The sequence below is a fragment of the Neofelis nebulosa genome, chromosome 1, assembly GCF_028018385.1.
Source record: "Neofelis nebulosa isolate mNeoNeb1 chromosome 1, mNeoNeb1.pri, whole genome shotgun sequence".
In the NCBI taxonomy this organism is placed as follows: domain Eukaryota; kingdom Metazoa; phylum Chordata; class Mammalia; order Carnivora; family Felidae; genus Neofelis; species Neofelis nebulosa.
The window spans coordinates 49,864,075-49,877,104 of NC_080782.1; the positions used below are offsets into that span (position 1 = coordinate 49,864,075).

The following is a 13,030-nucleotide window of genomic DNA, read 5'->3' on the forward strand; positions in this document are numbered from 1 at the left end:
TGACCTATGGAATAGCATGATTTGAATAGGTTTTGAACTCTGTGGGTTCACTTTTATACAAATTTTTTCTTGGATAAATATAGTACAGTGCTGTAAATGTATTTTCTCTTCCTTATTTTCTTAATAACATTTTCTTTTCTCTAGCTTACTTTAAGAGTGCAGTATATAGTATGTATAAGACATATAACATAAAATATGTGAATCAACTGTTTATGTTATTGGTAAGGCTGTAGGTCAACAGTAGGCTATTAGCAGTTAAGTGTCTGGGGAGTCCAAAGTTATATGTGGATTTTTTACTGTATGGGGGGTTGTTACCTCTAACCCCCATGTTGTTCAAGGGTCAACTGTAATTCTTTGCTTCATTTGAGATGGCTTAGCATCTGAACTGCCACCAACAGAATCTGCACATCTCTGGTTTTTCTAGAAGTGGAGAATCCTTATACTAATAGAACCATACTTAAATGATTTAGTCCTTCAGCACACGTTACAATTTTTTTTTATTATAAAATAAGTTGATATGACCCTAACCAAAACAAAATAAAACAAAAGCCAAGAACTATAGAACAGCAAGAAAACAAGAAAATGACAATTCCATATATAAAAAAAGAGCAAAGAATATCAACAGGCAACCCAAAGGAGAAAGATAAACCTGTTAAACATATGAAACATAAATCATTTTTAATATGCTAAGCAATGCAAAGTGAAACAGGGTACTGTTTCCCTCCATCATATTGGTAAGTAATATCCAGTGTTGACAAAGAAGCAATATAGAAAAGGAAGTAAACTACCACAACCATTTTGGAGGACAATTTGGACTTATCTATAAATACTTTAAGTGCACATACCCTTTGACCTAGCAATTTCGCTTCTAGGAATTTATCTTACAAAAGAACGCTGGTACAAAAATAGAAATACTCAAGGGCATTTATTGTAGCAATTTTGTTTTATTTTTTAAGTTAATTAATTAACTTAATTGCTTGATTAATTAATTAATTAACTTAATTAATTAACTTAATTAATTGCTACACTCAAGGTGGGGCTTGAACTCACAGCTCCCAGATCAAAAGCTGCATGGTCTTCTGAGCCAGCAAGGCTCCCCAATAAGCAATTTTAAACAGCAAACACATAGAATCAACTTAAATACATATAATCAATAAAGAAATAAAGAAATAAAGCATGATATACTGTATTATATGTGTTAGATTATACTGGGTCTGCTTGGTTCAGCTAAGAATTGTTTCCCAGAGTTCCCTTCCCTGTATGATGCTATGTTAAAGCTGGCCAAAAGAGGAGCTTTGTGAGATTGGGAAGGTTTAAGTGAAGAGGGACCATTACTCACTACCACCAGAAAATCCTACTGCCAAACTAACACACACACACACACACACACACACACACACACACACACAATTTCTGTCAGTTTATATTCATGGATAAAACCCTGGAAAGCCCCACATGAAATTGTTAATGGTGGTTAATTTGGAATTGGGATTTGACAGTGATGATGAGTATGGTAAGTAGATTTTGCCTTTTAAACTTCTTTGTTGTTTATCCTTGTTATAAAGAGCAAATACAGAGGTGACTGGGTGACTCAGTCGGTTAAGCATCCACTTTGGCTCAGGTCATGATCTCATAGCTCATGAGTTTGAGCACCACATCGGGTTCTGTGCTGACAGCTCAGAGCCTGGAGCCTGCTTCGGATTCTGTGTCTCCCTCTTTCTCTGCCTTTCCCTGCTCATGCTGATTCTCTCTCAAAAATAAATAAACATTAAAAAACATTTTTTTTAAAGAGCAAATACAAAGGTACATTTGAGAAAAAAGAAAAACACTTAAAAATAGTGTATTACAATTTTGGAAAATGCAAATAGAGCAAAGGAAATATGTATAAAATACATGATATCTGTACTTCAATAATAAAATATAATTTTTTAAACATTTTAGTTTATTTAAATTTCTAGTCTTTACTCATGCTTTTAAAACTGCTTTGTGAGGGGTGCCTGGGTGGCTCAGTTGGTTAAGCGTCCGACCTCAGCTCCGGTCACCATCTTGCGGTCCGTGAGTTCGAGCCCCGCATCAGGCTCTGGGCTGATGGCTCAGAGCCTGGAGCCTGCTTCCGATTCTGTGTCTCCCTCTCTCTCTCTGCCCCTCCCCCGTTCATGCTCTGTCTCTCTCTGTCCCAAAAACAAATAAACATTAAAAAAAATGTTTAAAACTGCTTTGTGAAATATAAAAACCATAAAATAAACTGCATGTATGTAAAGTGTTCAATTTGATGAGTGTAGATGTATGTCTACACTTGTGAACCATCACCAAAATCAGTGTAATGAACACATACCTCTCAAAAGTTTCTTTATGTTTCACTATAATTCCTTCTTCTTGGGGCACCTGGGAGGCTCAGTTGGTTAAGCGTCCAACTCTTGATTTCGACTCAGTCATGGTTCCTGAGTTCAGGCCCCACCTCAAACTCTGTGCTGACAGCGTGCAGTCTGCTTGAGATTCTCTCTCTCCCTCTCTCAAAATAAATAAATAAACTTTAAAAAAATCCAAAAAAATTCCTTCTTGTCTCCCAACCATATTCTCCAACAGCTATTTATCTGCTTTTTTCTATTGTAAATTATTTTTGCATTTCTAGAATTACATATAAATGGAATCAAACATGTATATCGTGTTTTTTGTCTGATTTATTTCATTCATTGTAATTATTTTGAAGTTTATCCCTGTTGTGTGTATTAATAATCTGTTCATTTCTACTGTTGAGTTGTATTGCATTGTGTGGATTTCTTTTTTTTTTTTTTTTTTTTTTTTTAAACGTTTTTTTAAATTTATTTTTGGGACAGAGAGAGACAAAGCATGAACCGGGGAGGGGCAGAGAGAAAGGGAGACACAGAATCGGAAACAGGCTCCAGGCTCCGAGCCATCAGCCCAGAGCCTGACGCGGGGCTCGAACTCACGGACCGCGAGATCGTGACCTGGCTGAAGTCGGACGCTTAACCGACTGCGCCACCCAGGCGCCCCTGGATTTCTGATTTCTTTATCTATTGACATATTGATGGATATTTGAGTTTTTCCAATTTGGGGCTATTACAGTTAAAGCCATTATGAACATTCACATACAAGTCTTTGTATGTATATATGCTTTCTTTTTCTTTGGGTATATACCTAGGAGAGGGATGCCTGAATGGTATGGCAGATGTATTTTTGACTTTCTTTTTTTTTTTTTTTTTTTTACATTTATTTCTTTTTTGAGAGACAGAGCACAAGTTGGGGAGGGGCAGAGAGAGAAGGAGACACAGAATCCGAAGCAGGCTCCAGGCCCTGAGCTGTCAGCACAGAGCCCGACACGGGGCTCAAACTCACAAACCGTGAGATCATGAGCTGAGCCAAAGTCGGATGCTTAACAGTCTGAGCCACCCAAGCGCCCTGTGTATTTTTGACTTTTAAGAAACTGCCAAACTGTTCAAAGTGGTTCTGTCATTATGCATTTTCACTAGCAGTGTATGAAAGTTTCAGTTATGTGTTCATCAACCCTTGGTATAGTTCGTTTTTTTATTTAAACATTTTAAGAATTGTAATGATATCTCATTGTCGTTTAATTTGCATTCCCCTAATTACTAATAATGATCAGCACATTTTTGTGTGCCTGTTTGCCATCTGTGTGTGTGTGTGTGTGTGTGCGTGTGTGTGTGTGAGTATATGTATGTATATATTTTTTTGGTGAAATGATTGTTCAAATATTTTATTTAGGCTCTAATTGGTTTTTCTTATTAATAATCACTGAGTTGTAAGTATTCTTTATATATGTTTACAATCCTTCTCAAGGTATCTATTTTGCTGATCTTCTCTCCTAGTCTGGGGCTTGCTTGCCTTCATTTTCTTAATAGTGGTTTTTATATAGCAAAAAAATTTCATTTTGATGATGTCCAACTTATTAAATTCATGTTTTGATTTAAGACTACTCCAAAGTCTGTATGATTTCTTCTAGAAGTTTTATTGTTTGGATTCTTACATTTGGCTCTTTGATTCATTTTGAGTTATTTTTGTGTGTAGTATAATGTAAGGGTGTGGTTAATTTTGGTGTACCATTTGTTGAAAAGATTATCCTTTCTCTCATTGGACTGACTTGACATCTTTGTTATAAAGGAGTTGAACTTGTATGTGTGGATCTGTTTCTGGGCCCTCTATTTTGTTCCAGTGATCTATAAGTATGTCTTTTCATCAATATCATATTTTATTGTTTGTAATAACTTTATAATAATTCCTGAAATCAGGTAGTGTGAGCTCCCTTACTTTGTTCCTTAAAAAATTATTTGGCCTATCTGCATTTTGACACAAATTTTAAAATCAGTTTGTCAATTTCTAGAATTGAATAGAAATTTAAATAATAAATTTCTTTTGCTTGGATTTTGGATTGAGATTGCACTGAAACTGTAGATGAATTTGGGAAGAGTTGACATCTTAATATTGACAGTGCATTTCATTTTGATCTGTTTTTCACATATGGAGTAGTACATATTTATAAGTAAATCTATGACTTTTCAAGGGATGAAATCAGGTATTGCTTAACAGAGCAAAGTTAACTAGCCCTCAGAGACCGAACCCATGGCTTTGTCCTGAGCAATATGGAATGTTAGCAACTGTTCCTTAACTTGATTCAAATAAAATGTATTTGTTTAAGTTAAATACACATTTTTGTGTAGTAAAAAAATAAAATGTTGTTGTTTATTGACTATGATTAGCAGAATACATCTAAAAATGCCTGACCATTTGGGATGGCAAATGGTCATCCCAATAGGTGGGATATTCCTGTTATTACCTTGCCTCTCATTCCTTGTTATGGCAGAAATCATCAATCATGCCATTCTTTCTCAAAGAATGTATACATAGATACTATTTATTTATTTATTTATTAGCAGTGGTCCTGTTTATTTAATACTACTTATTACTGGTGGTCCTCAAACTCAGTTTACCTTTTCTGCAGTAAAGGGAATTCTTCCAAGGGGTTGAGTTAACTTGCAAAAGTTTTTCTAATGCTAAAGTCTGTCAACTTTTCATTCCTTACACCAGAATCTGCTAAGCCAAGGATTTTCCACTTGTTTTGCAACTCAAATTCTATGTGCATTTTTGACTCTAGCACATCCCTGCAGGGGGGTCAAAGTGGACTCAGTGTAATAGAGCCTTTAAATAGTACATAATGACTTAACTTCAAGGATTTTAACATTCTTGTAGGAGCCCCTGCTCCCACCTCCTACCTTGAAGCCTAAGGCCTTGGGCCCTCTGCTGACTCTACAGTGCAGCTGAAAATGCGTCCATTGTACTTAACAGCCCTGACTTCTAGTGCACTTGACTACTCTCCCAATCTGTATGTCACCTTATGAGGCCAGTTCTCCTACTACTAGTTTGCTGTTTCAGTTATTTCAGACCACTGGACTGACTCAGTGCATTATGGATACTCTTCCTCATGCTGAGCCATGGAAAACTTACTTTTTTTTTTTTTTTTTGGTTGCCATGACATTTGGAGAGGTGGAGGGCAGGGTTAGAGACCTGGTAGGGAGCACATGCTTCTATTGCTGATAATAAACTTAATTGAAGCTAAAAATTGTTGAGTCTCTTTGGTTTCTCCCTTGTGACCTCTCTGTAGTAATAGATGCCAGGAATTCAGGCCAGTTTGGGAGGGCAGGGTACTTGATGGATTCCATTTGCAGGTTGTAGAGTTGAGAAGAGGTGTTGATGGGTTGTCCTGGTAGAAAAGAGATGTAGATTTGGAGTTTAGGAGAAAGGTTTGCATTGGAGATTATTGATTTAGAAGGCATTTGCATATAGGTGACTGCTTAAGAGGCAATGGTAGATTGAAATCACCATTTTCTTTCAGGTGGGAATGTGCATAAAAAGAGGCCTACAGCTGGACCTTGGGGATACTCACATGTGAGAATGAGGAAAAATGGGGACCTGAAAGTGGAGGAAGTTGAGAAGAAATGATGGAGAGAAAACTAGCATTATTGTATTAGGTCCCTTCTTAATTTGTACTTGGCCAAAACTTTGCACCCTCAACCCTTGTAATAGCGATTAGCACATAGTCAGTGCTTAATAAACTTTTGTTAAATGACTGAATGTGTGGAATCCAAAAGAGATTTTCTAGGAGGAACCCAAGGTCAACAGTCTCCCAATGTTAAAACAAGGCTGGGATGAATGAGAAAAGGTTTCTTTGAGAAAAGGGCTTGGATTTGAGGGATTAGGAAATTACTAGTGACTTTACAGTATATAGGTTATAAACTCTTATCACCTCATGCTTAGATTATTGGAACATGTAAAATGCAGATGGTTAATACTTGATTCCTTGGATTAAGGTGAGGGCTCAATGATATGACTTGTAAATGGTGTTAAGTACTTAGCCCAACCTCTGATTCACTCATTAAAATAATATTTAATGAGCGTTTACTATGGTCTAGGTGTGGTTTTAATATCTGCAGATAGAACAGTGAATAAAACAGATAAGATTTGTGTATTCATGGACTTTATAATCAATCTGGGGTGGGGACAGGTAATAACAAAGACATCTGAGAGTGACAGATGCTGTGCAGAACCAAAGGATGATCATCTGATAGAGAGTGACGTGATGGGTAGCCTATACAGGTAAGGCCTCTCTGAGGAACTAATAGAAGCTAAGAGCTGAATGGGAAAAGGAGCCAATATTGACTATTACTATTCCTCCCTTCTTCCTCTTTTTATTTCTGGTTCTTCCTCTTTCCACTTCAACTGTTCATCTGCCTTACACATCGGCTCATTTCATCACATGCTCAAAACCTTTCCATGCCTCCACGAGTGACTTTGCAAGTTGTTATCTGGGCTAGGCCAGCAGAGGAAAGTGCTGCTTTCTGTATTACCAGTGGGCTGTCAGCTCCACGTGGTGCTGTAGAAAAGGCATCCTTGCCCCAGGCAAAGGCATTTACACCTTCCAGGGAGATGAATGATTAGAGACAGCAGAGGGGCAGAGGAGGTGGCAGACGCAGACACAGAGGAGGGAGTGGATAGGAAGCTAACAGGACTTAATCTATTAGAAGAGGAAAGGCCTTTGAAAAGTGAATTAATGATATTTGTAGCTGCATCAGGTAAGTAGTTGGCCAGAGTTCACTGATAATGAGACCAGGATTGAATTCCTATATGGACCAGAGAGCTTCATGTGGAGAAACTATGCTATTTACTCCCTGGCTATTGAGACTTAGGCAAACACATACCTCTCTGAACTTCAGTTCCCCAGTCTAAAATGAGCACACACATCTCATCTGCCTGCCCATGTCATAAAGAACAAATGAAAATGGATAATAAAGTGCTTTTTAAAATTATAATTTTTCAGTGTGATCTATTGTTATTACTGATTATGTTATTATTTTCGTGACCTAGGTACCTTCCTCCCCTCCTTGTTCTGCAATGTATCAGCTGGCTATCTCTCATAGTGGATATTCAACCACACTGGGAATGTTCCTTATAAATCAATCAATAGCCCTTCAATAGGCCCATTATACTGACCCTGAGTTAGGAAGATCATATATTCTCAAGTGCTAGTGCTTGGGCTATTCTACCCACTCCTGGCTAAGTCTTTGTTTTACTTATTTTAATATTTGTTACACTCTATTGCAGTGCTTCTAACCACTAACCACTAGTGTAGATTTCCTGTCTCCTCATCATGAATGAGTCGTAGGCGGAGCCTTCTTTGACCTTTGTCCTTTTGCCTGATCTCTAGAGAACTGGAAATTAGGTCATTTGGTGTTTACTACCCAGTGATGACAACTGTAGGGCACATGTGCCTCACCCCCAATATCCTGCTCATCATGGATACTGCTAATTGATTATTGCCTTATCCGCTATTGATGCAGCTTACCAGCCCTACAATGGGGAACCACTGGGTACATGTGGCTACAGAGCATTTGAAATGTGCCTAGTCCAAATGGATGAATGTTGTACAAGTAAAATACATAATGATCATGGAGACACCATAAAAGAAAAAAATGTAAAATATCTCAATAATTTTATATCTGTTGCAAGTTGAAATAATATTTTGCATATATTAATTAAAATATGCTATTAAACTTACTTTTACCTATTTCTTTTAACATTGTTTTTTGATGGCTGCTAGCAAATGTAAAATTATAAATGTGGCTCACATTTGTGGCTCATGTTCTATTTCTACTGTATAATGCTGCCTTCAAATCATTATTAAGACAGTTCTTTAGGCATTCAATGACCAATAAACCAGAAATTAAAGGAGTTGTATTTTTGGGGGAGCAGAAGAGAGGTTGACATTTCGAATTTACATCTAGAATGAAAGAAAAAAAAGAGCTTGAGTTTATCTAATTTAGTGGTTCCCAAACATGTCTCTGTATCAGAAAGTCCTGGGATCTGAAATTATAAAATTAGAGATTTCCAGGTTCCACTCTTGGTGATTCTGGTTAATAGGTCTGAGATGGGGCCCTGGATTGTGTATTTTCTTCCTTTTCTTTTGTTTAGTTTTTATTTCATAATAATAAACTTAACTCTGCAATCCAGCTAGACTTGGAGGAGGATAAGAAAAATATGGAACCCATATTCTTTGCAGTGAGATCACAAAGATTATAGGTTATTTTGAGCAGATGAGGGTGAAGAGGTACTTTTGTGAACTACAGAAGGAATGGTCTGATGGTTAAGATAAAACCAAGTCAAATTTATTAGATTTGTTCATGGTCAGCAATGGTGATCGTCTTGCTGGTCTTGCCATTCCTGGACCCAAAGTGCTCCATAGCTTTCACAAAAGTAATGCCCTCTTTTACCTTGCCAAAGACCACATGCTTGCCATTCATCCATTAAATCTTCACAGTGCAGATGAAAAACTGGGGGCTCTGTGTTGGATCCAGCATTTGCCATGGACAAGATTTGAGGACCATATGCTTCAGGATGAAATTCTCACCATTAGATTTTTCCACGTAGAAGGACGTGCCACCAGTGCCAATAAGGCATGTGAAGTCACCATCCTGGCACAGAAATCCCAGAATAACTCTGTAATTCCTTCTCCAAATTCTTTCTTCCAGGTGCTCAAAGCATAAAAGGTTTCTGCTGTCTTTAGAGCTTTGTTTGCAAACAGCTCGAAGGAGTAATGGCCCAAGGGTTCACCATGCATGACGATGTCTAAGAACATAGAGGGGATGACCATAGCTGGGTAGTGCGGGCATCTGCCAGGATTGTGTGTTTCAGTAAGCAGCCTGCGAGATTCTGATGTGCAGCCAGGTTTAAGAACCCCTGCGCTAGGACTTTTTTTACATTTCTATGAAGGGACTTTCCTGTGGTGACAAGTTGTTACTAGCAGAACTAGGACCAGAGCACATGTTCTTCATGGATTATATTTTGTACCACAAATCCCTAAAATATTTTGTGCTACTGTGACCTAAGAGGCTTCACAGAACTCAGGATGGAATGAGGAACTCAGGCTACATCTAAGCAGGCAGGCAAGCTCTTCTTCCTTATTTGGAGAAAGCCCAGTTTGGCTCAGCAGCCCCCTCTGTTGTCAAAAATCCCTAGCGCAACCTGACACAGCTGGCTGTGGGAAAGGGAGCAGGGAGAGGGAACACAGGAGGATGTAGCATGAAGAATAGTAGATGGGGGGATCTATTTGCAACCAGGCAGTGGCCAAAAGGAAACAACGCAGCCTAAGCCCCTTACAGCCAGAAAGCCTGTGGAAATTGTTTACCTGACTGCCTCCTGGTCTGGAGGAGAGGAGGGAATTTGGACAAATCATTTCACTTCTCTGGGCCTCAGTTTCCACATCTGAACAAGGGGAATAATGACATGCTCTCTACCCCTCCCTCATTACAGACTATTGTAATAGTCAAATACAATAATGGGTATGTTTTTAGCAGTCCAAAGACACGTGGCTAGTTCGAGATAGAACCAGACTTTGAACTCTGGTCTCCTGGTTGAGGCATGTCATACAATTTCAGCTAACAAAGGATAGATGTGTTCAGCTGCTTCCAGAGGGACAAAGGCAGAAAAAAACTTACAGGGGAAGTTGAGGCTGCCATCACACCTAGGTGAATTAAAGTCAGGTAGCTGCCCTTTATTTATGCATTCATTCCTTACTAATTTATTTAGCTTATATTTATTGAGTACCTCTTATAGGATTGAAACTGTGCGAGATGTGGTGATACTAAGTCAAATCAGACAGGCTTTTGTTATGTCTACGGTTCTTGCAGTGTTTCCCCAAATATTTCCTTTGTCAGAAATATTCTCAACTAGCTGTCACAGTGCACAAGTAACATGACTGGGTGAAATATAATAGCTGCCATTTATTGGGAGTTAGTTATGTGCCAGGCACAGTGCTAGGCACTTCCAGTAATAACTACCTTGGAACCCAGAAGAAGAAATAGACCTAGGGAGACTTAGCACATTTCCGTTTAGTAGGCGGTGGAGGTAGACATATTTCCACCTGTTAAACCACAATGCTATGTTGTTTTGAAAAGTATTTCCTTTTGGTAATAGTGTGAGGTGGCTGTAAGGCCCTAGACAAAATGCATATTTACTTGTGTATGTTCATGAAAGTGTTATTTATAGTAGTGGAAAGTTAACCTAAAATATTCAAAATAAATTTAAATAAATTATAATACAATATTTTTGAAGAGTATTTAATGATCTGGGAAAGTGTCATTCATAAATTGCTACTTCATACTAGGAAGATTTATATCGCTTTGATACTAATTTTGTAAAAACACCCACCTAACCCATAAATCCAGAAGAAAAGGATGGAAGGCAATTCACTATTGTTTTCAATATTGTTGTTGGGCATTAGTGTTTTGGGAGAGGCTTATTTTCTTTGAACTTTTTGAGTTTCCCATATGTTCTACTTTTTTTTTTTTTTGAAGTTTTCCCCCAGACATTAAAAACATTTTTTTTAATGTTTATTTATTTTTTGAGAGAGAGAGAGAGAGAGACAGAGTGAAAGCTGGGGAGGGGCAGAGAGAAAGGGAGACCCAGAATTTGAAGCATGCTCCAGGCTCTGAGCTATCAGCACAGAGCCCAACATGGGGCTCGAACTCATGAACCATGAAATCATGACCTGAGCTGAAGTCGGACACTTAACCAACTGAGTCACCTAGGCGCCCCTCCCCCAGACATTTTATTATGATAGTTCTCACACGTACAGAAAATATGGAAGAATTACAGTGAATACCCAAAATCCACAACCTAGATTCTACAATTAACATTTTACTATATTTGTTTTATCACTGATCAATCCATTTCTCTGTTTATCCATTTTATTTTCTGATGCGTTTCAAGATACATTGTTGGCCTCTCTATACCTTTGCCCAAATACTTCATTATGCATTTTTTAAAATTAAGAATTTGTTTGGGTACTTTTTTTTTTCTTAGGAGGTAGTATTTACTTGTGATGAAATGCACAGATTCTATGTACCATTCAGTGGGTTCTGAAAATACATCCACCTGACAAATCCGCAGCGAGACACAGAACATTGACATCACCTTGGAAAATTCCTTCACCTCCAGTCAATCCCTTTCCCCAAAGCAACTTCTGTTCTCATTTTTTCCAGCATAGATTAGTTTTGCCTGTTACAGAAGTTCATGTAAATAGGTTCGTATAGTATATAGTCTTTTGTGTAAAGCTTCTTTTAGTCAACGTAATGTTTTTGAGATTCAACCATGCTACTGCATGTACCAGCGATTTGTTGTTCTCTGTCATGAGGGTGGTATGAATGTATCACTTTTGGTATTTCTGTTTTCCTATTGACGGACACCTAGTCCATTTTCGGTTTGGGGCTATTATAAATAAAGATGTTATGAACATTCTTATACAGTCACTTATGGACATATGTTTTTCTCTTGGATAGGTACCTGGGTGAAGTTCTGGGTCATAGAGTAGGTATATATTTAGTTTTGTAAGAAACTGCCAGGCCCATTCTCAGAGTGGTTGTATCATTTTATACTCTTGCGAACAATATAAGCAAGTTCTGGTTGCTCCATATCCTTGCCAATATTTGATGGTGTCAGTCTTTTTTTTAATTTTTTTTTTAAGTTTTAGTCTTTCTGATGGGGGTGCAGTGGTGTCTCTTTGTGGACCACATATTTTTAAAATCGGAAAAAAAAGTTTTATAAAAAATAAAACTGAAATGATGTCAAAGAAAAGACAGAGAAAGTACTGGAAGTAAATTTGGTAAAATTAACTTTCCTCTTTTTTGGGTGATTTGTACATGGATTTCTTTCTTGTCCTGTTTTGCTTTAATTTCCAGATTGTCAAAAATAAACATGTATTATTTTTATTATGAAAGAGAACATATCTTATTTATAAAAAATATTACCTATGAGAGTTAATATGTTAATTGAGGTAATTCAGTGACATTTTAGTAGTCATGGCTGTGTGACAAATTAAAGCTTTAAAAAGTTTAAAATGTGACAGCTGGGTTTGTTTGATGGGCTATATTTGGGTCTTATGTGTAAATACTCTGTGAGTATGAGCAAAATGCTTCCTGTCTGGTCTTCAGTTTCTTCCTCTTTTTTATAAATGGGTTGGAATAAGTTATCAGAATAGGTTATTCTATCTCAGTTACAAAGAAAATGTGTGCAAAACTGATAAGCATTTGAGGAAGTGAGAGATAGGACATATAAGTTTTGATGGGGAACAGAGGTTTGCTCCTTAGGAATTTCAAGTTGAGAAAAAAAAGAGCCATTTGCCCTGGGACTCTTAGAAAAGGTCCAGGGCCACAGAGGGTGACTGCAGGGTATAGCGAAGAGAATGTGAACTTCAGAGTTTGATGGTCCTGAATTCAAATTCAGACACAACCCTCTTCTTGACCTTTGACCTTGGGCGAGTGCTTTAATCTCTCTCAGCTTCTGCATCCACAAAACAAAGATCACAAAACCTTTATCCTTTTGTGTGTGTGTGTGTGTGTGTGTGTGTGTGTGTGTATTTTAAATCATAATATTTACAGACATTACCATTTACAGAAATGTCTGGGTTTGTCCTCTGCCTTGGAATGTAGTAGGCAAGTGACAA

General features: G+C 37.6%; 1 pseudogene; it reads right to left on the reverse strand.

Annotated features, from left to right (window-relative positions):
- Window positions 1-8,699: 8,699 nt before the first annotated feature.
- On the reverse strand, window positions 8,700-9,315 carry LOC131515903 (peptidyl-prolyl cis-trans isomerase A-like; annotated as a pseudogene).
- Between the last annotated feature and the right edge of the window lie 3,715 nt (window positions 9,316-13,030).